Raw genomic sequence first — 8208 nt, forward strand, 5'->3', positions numbered from 1 at the left:
TCTCAGCCATTCGATATTTCTTGGTTGAGTATTCTTTGTTTAGCTCTCTACCCCATTTTTTTCTTATAATTTTATTTGGTCATATTTTCTTTTTTCCTCCATCTTTATTAAATTGGGTATTTCTTATTTACATTTCAAATGTTATTCCCTTTCCCGGTTTCCAGGCCAATGTCCCCCTAACCCTTCTCCCTCTCCCTCCCCTTATATATGGCTGTTCCCCTCCCCATCCTCCCCCCATTACTGCCCTCCCCCCCAATAATCCCGTTCATTGGGGGTTCAGTCTTGAAGGACCAAGGGCTTCCCCTTCCACTGGTGCTCTTACTAGGCTATTCATTGCTACCTATGAGGTTGGAGCCCAGGGTCAGTCCATGTATAGTCTTTGTCTACCCCATTTTTTAATAGGGTTATTTGGTTCTCTGGAGTCTAACTTCTTGAGTTCTTTGTATGTATTGGATATGAACCCTCGGTCAAATGAAAGAAGGTAAAGATTTTTTTCCAGTCTCTTGGTTGCTGTTTTGTCCTAATGACAGTGTCCTTTGTCTTACAGAAACTTTGCAATTTTGTGAGGTTCCATTTGTTGATTCTTGATCTTAGAGCATAAGCCACTCGTGTTCTGTTTAGGAAGTTTCCCCCTGTGCCTATGTATTCAAGACTCTTCATACTTTCTCTTCTATTAGTTTGAGTGTGTCTGGTTTTACGTGGAGGTCCTTGATCCATGTGGACTTTTGTTTTGTACAGGGTGATAAGCATGGATCGATCTGCATTCTTCTACATGCTGACCTCCAGTTGAACCAGCACCAATTGTTGAAAATGCTATCTTTCTTCCATTGTATTTTAGTTTCTTTGTCAAAATAAAGTAACCATAGGTGTGTGGGTTCATTTCTGGGTCTTTAATTCTATTTTACTGATCTACCTGCCTGTCTCTGTACCAATACCATACAGTTTTTATCACTATTGCTCTGTAATACTGCTTGAAGTCAGGGATGGTGATTCCCCTGGAACTTCTTTTGTTGTTGAGTATAGTTTTCACTATCCTGGGTTTTTTTGTTATTCCAAATGAATTTGCAAATTGCTCTTTCTAACTCTATGAAGAATTGAGTTGGAATTTTGATGGGGATTACATTGAATCTGTAGATTGTTTTTGGCAAGATGGCCATTTTTACTATATTAATCCTGTGAATCCATGAGCATGAGAGATCTTTCTATCTTCAGAGACCTTCAATATCTTTCTCCAGAGACTTGCAGTTATTTTCCTACAAATCTTTCACTAGCTTGTTTAAAGTCACAGCAAGGTATTTTATATTGTTTGTGACTATTGTGTAGGGTGTCATTTCCCTAATTTCTTTCTCGGTCTGTTTATCCTTTGAGTAGAGGAAGGCTACTGATGTGTTTCAGTTAATTTTATATCCAGTCACTTTGCTGAAGTTGTTTATCAGGTTTAGGAGTTCTCTGGTGGAATTTTTGTGGTCACTTAAGTATGCTATCCTATCATCTGCAAAGAGTGATACTTTGACTTCTTCCTTTCCAATTTGTATCCCTCTGATCTCCTTTTGTTGTCTGATTGCTCTGGCAAGGACTTTGAGAACTATATCAAATAAGTAGGGAGTGAGTGGGCAGCTTTGTCTAGTCCCTGATTTTAGTGGGATTGCTTCAAGTTTCTCTCCATTTAGTTTGATGTTGGCTACTGATTTGCTGTATATTGTTTTTACTATGTTTAGGTATGGGCCTTGAATTCCTGATATTTCCAAGACTTTTATCATGAAGCAGTGTTGAATTTTGTCAAATGTTTTCTCAGCATCGAAAGAAATGATCATGTGGTTTTATTCTTTGAGTTTGTTTATAGTCGATTACATCAATAGATGTAATATATTGAACCATCCCTGCATCCCTGGGATGAAGCCTTCTCGATTGTGTTGGATGATTGTTGTGGTGTGTTCTTGGATTCAGTTTGTGAGAATTTTATTGAGTATTTTAGCATCGATATTCATAAAAGAAATTGGTCTGAAGTTCTCTTTCTTTGTTGGGTCTTTGTGTGGTTAACATATGTGCGTAATTGTGGCTTCATAGGAGGAACTGGGTAGTGTTCCTTCTGTTTCCATTTTGTGGAATTGTTTAGAGAGTATTGGTATTAGGTCTTTTATGAAGGCATGATAGAATTCTGCACCAAAACCACCTGGTCCTGGGCTTTTTTGGTTGGGAGACTGTTAATGACTGCTTCTATTTTTTTAGGATCTATGGGATTGTTTGGATGGTTTATCTGATCCTGATTTAACTTTGGTACCTGGTATTTGTCTAGAAAATTGTCCATTTCATCCAGATTTTCCAGTTTTGTTGAATATAGGCTTTTGTAGTAAGATCTGATGATTTTTTGAATTCCTCAGATTCTGTTGTTATGTCTCCCTTTTCATTTCTGATTTTGTTAATTTGGATACACTCTCTGTGACCTTTGGTTAGTCCGACTAACTATCTATCTTGTTGATTTTCTCAAAGACCCAGCTCTTGGTTTTGTTGATTCTTTGTATTCTTTTTGTTTTTACTTGCTTGATTTCAGTTCTGAGTTTGATTATTTCCTGCCATCTACTCCTCTTGGGTGCATTTGCTTCTTTTTGTTCTAGAGCTTTTAGTTGTGCTGTCAAGCTGCTAGTGTGTGCTCTGTCCAGTTTCTCTTTGGAGGCACTCAGAGCTATGAGTTTTCCTCTTAGCACTGCTCTCATATTGCCCCATAAGTTTGAATATGTTGTGCCTTCATTTTTATTAACTTCTAAAATGTTTTTAATTTCTTTCTTGACCAAGTTATCATTGAGGAGAGCATTGTTCTGTTTCCATGTGTATGTGTGCTTTCTGTCTTTCTTCTTCTTTTTTTGTTATTGAAGACCAGCATTAGTCCATGGTGATCTGATAGGAGGCATGGGATTATTTCTATCTCCTTCTATCTGTTGAGGCCTGTTTTGTGACCGGATTTTATGGTCAGTTTTGGAGAAGGTACCATGAGGTGCTGAGAAGAAGGTATATTCTTTTGTTTTAGGATGAAATGTCCTATAGATATCTGGTGAATTCATTTGGTTCATAACTTCTGTTAGTTTTACTGTGTCTCTGTTTAGTTTGTGTTTCCATGGTCTGTCCATTGATGAGAGTTGGGTGCTGAAGTCTCCCACTATTATTGTATGAGGTACAATGTATGCTTTAGTAAGGTTTCTTTTTATGAAATTGGTTCCCTTGCATTTGGAGCATAGATATTCAGAATTGAGAGTTCATCTTGGTGGATTTTTTGTTTGATGAGTATGAAGTGCCCTTCCTTATCTTTTTGATAACTTTTGTTTGAAAGTGGATTTTATCTGATATTAGATTGGCTATTCCAGCTTTTTTCTTGTGACCATTTGCTTGGAAATATTTTTTCCCAGTCTTTGACTCTGAGAAAGTGTCTGTTGTTATCAATGAACTGTGTTTCCTGTATGCAGCAAAATGCTGGGTCCTGTTTGCATATCTAGTCTGTAAGTCTATGCCTTTTTGGGGAAATTGAGTCTACTGATGTTGAGAGATATTAGTGCCCAATGATTTTTGTTTCCTATTGTTTTTTGTTGTTAGAGGTTGAATTATGTTTTTGTGGTATCTTCTTTGGGGTTAGTTGAATGAAGATTACTTTCTCGCTTTTCCAGGCTGTAGTTTCCCTCCTTTTATTGGAGTTTTCCATGTATTATCCTTTGTAGGGCTAGTTTTGTGGAAAGATATTGTGTAAATTTGGTTTTGTCATGGAATATCTCCATCTATGTTAATTGAGAGCTTTGCTTTATATAGTAGCCTTGGTTGGCATTTGTGTTCTCTTAGGTTCTGTATGACATCTGTCCAGGATCTTCTGTCTTTCATAATCTCTGGTGAGAATTCTGGTATAATTCTGATAGGTCTGCCTTTATATGTTACTAGACCTTTCCCCCTTACTGCTTTTAATATTCTTTTTTTGTTTAGTACATTTGGTGTTTGACTCTTATGTGAAGAGAGGAATTTCTTTTCTGGTCCAATCTATTTGGAGTTCTGTAGGCTTCTTATATGTTTTTGGGCATCTCTTTCTTTAGGTTAGGGAAGTTTTCATCTCTAATTTTGTTGAATATATTTACTGGCCCTTTACATTGGGAATCTTTGACCTCTTCCATACTTGTTATCCTTACGTTTGATCTTCTCGCTGTGTCCTGGATTTCCTGGATGTTTTGAGTTAGGAGCATTTTGTGTTTTACATTTTCTTTGACTGTTGTGTCAATGCTTTCTTTGGTATCTTCTGCACCTGAAATTCTCTCTTCTATCTCTCGTATTCTGTTGGTGATGCTTGCATTTATTACTCCTGATTTCTTTCCTAGATTTTTTTTTGTCTCCAGGGTTGTCTCCCTTTGTGATTTCTTTATTGTTTCTATTTCCATTTTTAGATCCTGGATGGTTTTGTTCAACTCCTTCACCTGTTTACCTGTGTTGTCCTGTATTTCCTTAAGTGAGTTATTTATGTCCTTCTTAACTTCCTCTAACATCATCATGAGATGTGATTTTAAATCATAATCTTCCTTTTCTGGTGTGTTGGGGTATCCAGGACTTGCTGTGATGGGTTAAGTGGGTTCTGAAGATTGAATTGACCTTGGTTTCTGTTGCTTAGGTTCTTGCACTTGCCTCTTGCTATCTGGTTATCCCTGGTGTTAGCTGGTCTTGCTGTCTCTGACAGTGGCTTGACCTTCGTGTAAATCTGTGTGTCAGCATTTCTGAGAGACCAGCTCTCTCCCAGCTGGATTTGATTACTGAGAGGTGTGGCACAGTTTTAGCTCTAGGTGCAGACAGTAACCAGAAAGATCATCCTACCTACTCTCTTGAATACCATCAATAACATTGACCACACTCCTTCCCCCAGCCCCCCAATAAAGAAAATGAAATGAGGACAATTACTTTTCGGGAATGCATGGTAACAAATCCAGTATCCAACATAAAACAAGTTCTGTAATGCTAGGAAAGGTGACTCCTCAATTATATGGGAACTTGCTTCAGAGTTTGTCCTCTTCTTCCTATGAAACTTAAATATAGGTGGTATGACAAGTTGGGAACAAAATAGTCAACAGAATTCTCTCTAATCAGAGCCTTCTTTATTCTTCTGTACACTCTATGCTTGTTGGTAGAACTTGCTCTGGCCAACGACGTAATAGCAATCGCACCCCAAGGAGACATTTTGTTCATTAGAGCATCTGGTTCTGCATCTGAGCCTTGGTAAGAAGTGCAGAATTACCTGACAGAGCACAACCTCAACTGCAAAATTACAGACCCTAGAGGTCATAAATTGCTGTTAAGTCACCCTAGTTTGGGTCAGTTTGTTACACAGCAATTGGTGACTGACACACTGTGGTGTTGATCATCTTAAAGAATAGCTGTAAGAACAATGTCTCTCTGCTTAGGTGACCATTATGACTGTGGAGTATATGTGGCTTTCAGAATTGTCTGTATTGAGGTAAGGGGCTTCTTATGCTACTCGGGTATGACACAATCTCAGGACTCCTTTCTAGACTTCAGGGATCTCCCTCCATATGACTATGGCCACTCCCAGTTGAGGTCAGTGCTCCCAGCATTAGGGCTTTTCATTCCACCACTGTGTTTGCTGATTCTAGTTAGCTGACTGTGGGCTGAAAAACATACAGATTTCCATCTTTTTTGAATTTTAAAGTTAAAATTAGGTAGGAGCCAGCTTACTATAGGCATTAAGGAATAGGGCCCATGCCGAAGACCACAAATTGCTCATACATGTTGCAATGAAAACAGATGCTATGGTTAAAAGAAGATTTAGGGTTAAAGTAGCAGGGCTAGGAATCCCAAGGAAAGTATGCTAAGAAGGCTAGCAGCTGGGTATGTGGTGGCCAAACTGACCTGTTATGAGGCAGATAGGCTCTGAGAGCCAAGGGTAGTGTGGGCTGCCTACCTGTCTGCCTTCTAGCTGCCTCCCATGACCGTCGTTTTTTAATAGAACACATGAGGTACTGTAGTCATTCCAATGTTATCATTTCCAACACAGTTAATGGTACAAGGGTCCATAGTGTGTGTGTTCTTCTAATAAGAAGCTTCCACCTGTTCCCAAACAGAGATTCCTTCCAGATCCTTCCATAGACAAGGAACTCAATATGAACTAATCAAGAAAGATTGTAGCTATACCTTGTAAGCTGTAAAAGAATCAACTCTCTGCCATGGTAAAACTATAAGTTAGTCACATGAATGTGAGAAGACAGGCAATTTAGTCCAATTATCAGTTAACAAGGCACATGCAAGATTGATAATGACAATGCCAGCCAGAGCTAACAAGGTCCGCGGCCAATAAAATAGGAGTCAGGATGTAGAAATAGTGGGTGTCAGTTAGCTTTAGTGGGATGGGCAACACATGAGTCAAGCACCATCATTTCCCTGGTTGGGCTCATGAAACAAGCATAGAGCATGGGCCCTCTAATTGCTCAATTAATGAAATTACTCAGTCTTTGTCAAGTTTCAGTTTTAAGTCCTATGAAACTCACTACACAAAGCTAGACATGGTGGCACACACCATTCACACACTCCAGCTCTCAGGAGGCAGAGGCCGAGGCGGGACGGGGACAGGGATGGGGGTGGGGGCGGGGGCGGGGCGATCTATCAGTTTGAGCCCAGCTGGGTCTAGATAGTTCCAGTCCAGTCCAGTCCAGGCTACCTAGTGAGATACAGCTCAAAAAGAAAACTCATAGACAAAAAAGTTCAGTGACCTTTTCCTTTTTTAGGAACTCCACCCACTCATAGGAATTTGTTCTTATTTTCCTCAGTTTTTCACTTAAAAACACTTCTCTTAATGAAGCTTTTTTGTACTTTGCTTGCTGTCAGGAGGGCCTACGTCTTAACTTCCATTGTCACGAGAGAACAAACTCAAGAGCCACTGTGTCAGATTGGCTTTCGATGGCTGTTGAGTTTCCTACTCCTTTTTTTTTTTTTTTCGGAGCTGGGGACCGAACCCAGGGCCTTGCGGTTGCTAGGCAAGCGCTCTACCACTGAGCTAAATCCCCAACCCCAGAGTTTCCTACTCCTTAAACCCTTGGCTCAAGCACAATTGGATCATGAAAGGTCCCATTTGTCTCAGAACTACACCAAAACTTCTAAAGCAAAGGCCAGATTGCACTCTTCCCTGCTTTTATTGAAGGTAGATTTTTCTTACATAATATATCCTGATTAGAGTTTCCCCTCCCTTTACTCCTCCAAGCTTCTCCCCACCTCTCTATCCATCCAGATCCACTCTCTTTCTGTCTCTCTTAGAAAACAAACAGGCTTCTAAGGGATAAGAATAAAATAAAATATAATAAACAAAAATGAATACATCAAAATTGGACAAAACAAACAACTAAAAGCGCCCCCCAAACAGGGCTCACTCATACACTCAGGAATCCCATAAAGATACTAAACTGGAAGGCATAATATATACAGAGGACCTGGTACAGACCCACGCAGGCCCTGTGCATGCTACTTCAGTCTCTGTGGGTTCATATGATCTTTGATCATGTTGATCTTGAGGGCATTGTCCTCCTGATGTCTGCCAATCCCTCTGGTTCTTACATTCTTTGTACCTCCTCTTCCATGGGGATTTCTGATCCCTTGGGGGGAGGGATTTGAAAGACACATCCTCTTTTAGGGCTTAGTGTTTCAAGGTCTCTCACTCTGAATAATGTCTGACTGTGGGTCTCTGTATTTGTTTCCATATGCTATAGGAGAAAGCTTCTATGATGATGGCTGTGTGTGGCACTGATCTATGAGTACAGCAGAATAGCATTAGGAATCATTTTATTACTACATTTTTTTTAAAGGCCAGGATTATTTGGTTTTACTGTAGATCTTTGGACTATTTTCTTTCGGGTTCTTGGTCACCCAAGCAGTGTCAGATGTGGGTTCCACACTGATTTCTGTAGTGGGTAGACAAGTTTGTACATTTATCTGCAACAAAGGAGTGTTCCCTCTGCTCCACAACCTTGGAAGCATGAAGTGTCACTTGTGTTTTGATCCTAGCCACTCTGATAGATGTAAGACGAAATCTCAGTTTTGATTTGCATTTCTAGATAGATAAGGACACTGAACATTTCTTAAATTGTCACCCATTTGTGTTTTCTATTTAGATCTATACCAGATCTATACCTCATTTTAAATTGGATTATTTGTTTTTTTTTCATATCTAGTTTCTTGAGATCT

This window comes from Rattus norvegicus, chromosome 15 (genome assembly GCF_021556685.1).
Source record: "Rattus norvegicus strain SHRSP/BbbUtx chromosome 15, alternate assembly SHRSP_T2T, whole genome shotgun sequence".
Lineage (NCBI taxonomy): Eukaryota > Metazoa > Chordata > Mammalia > Rodentia > Muridae > Rattus > Rattus norvegicus.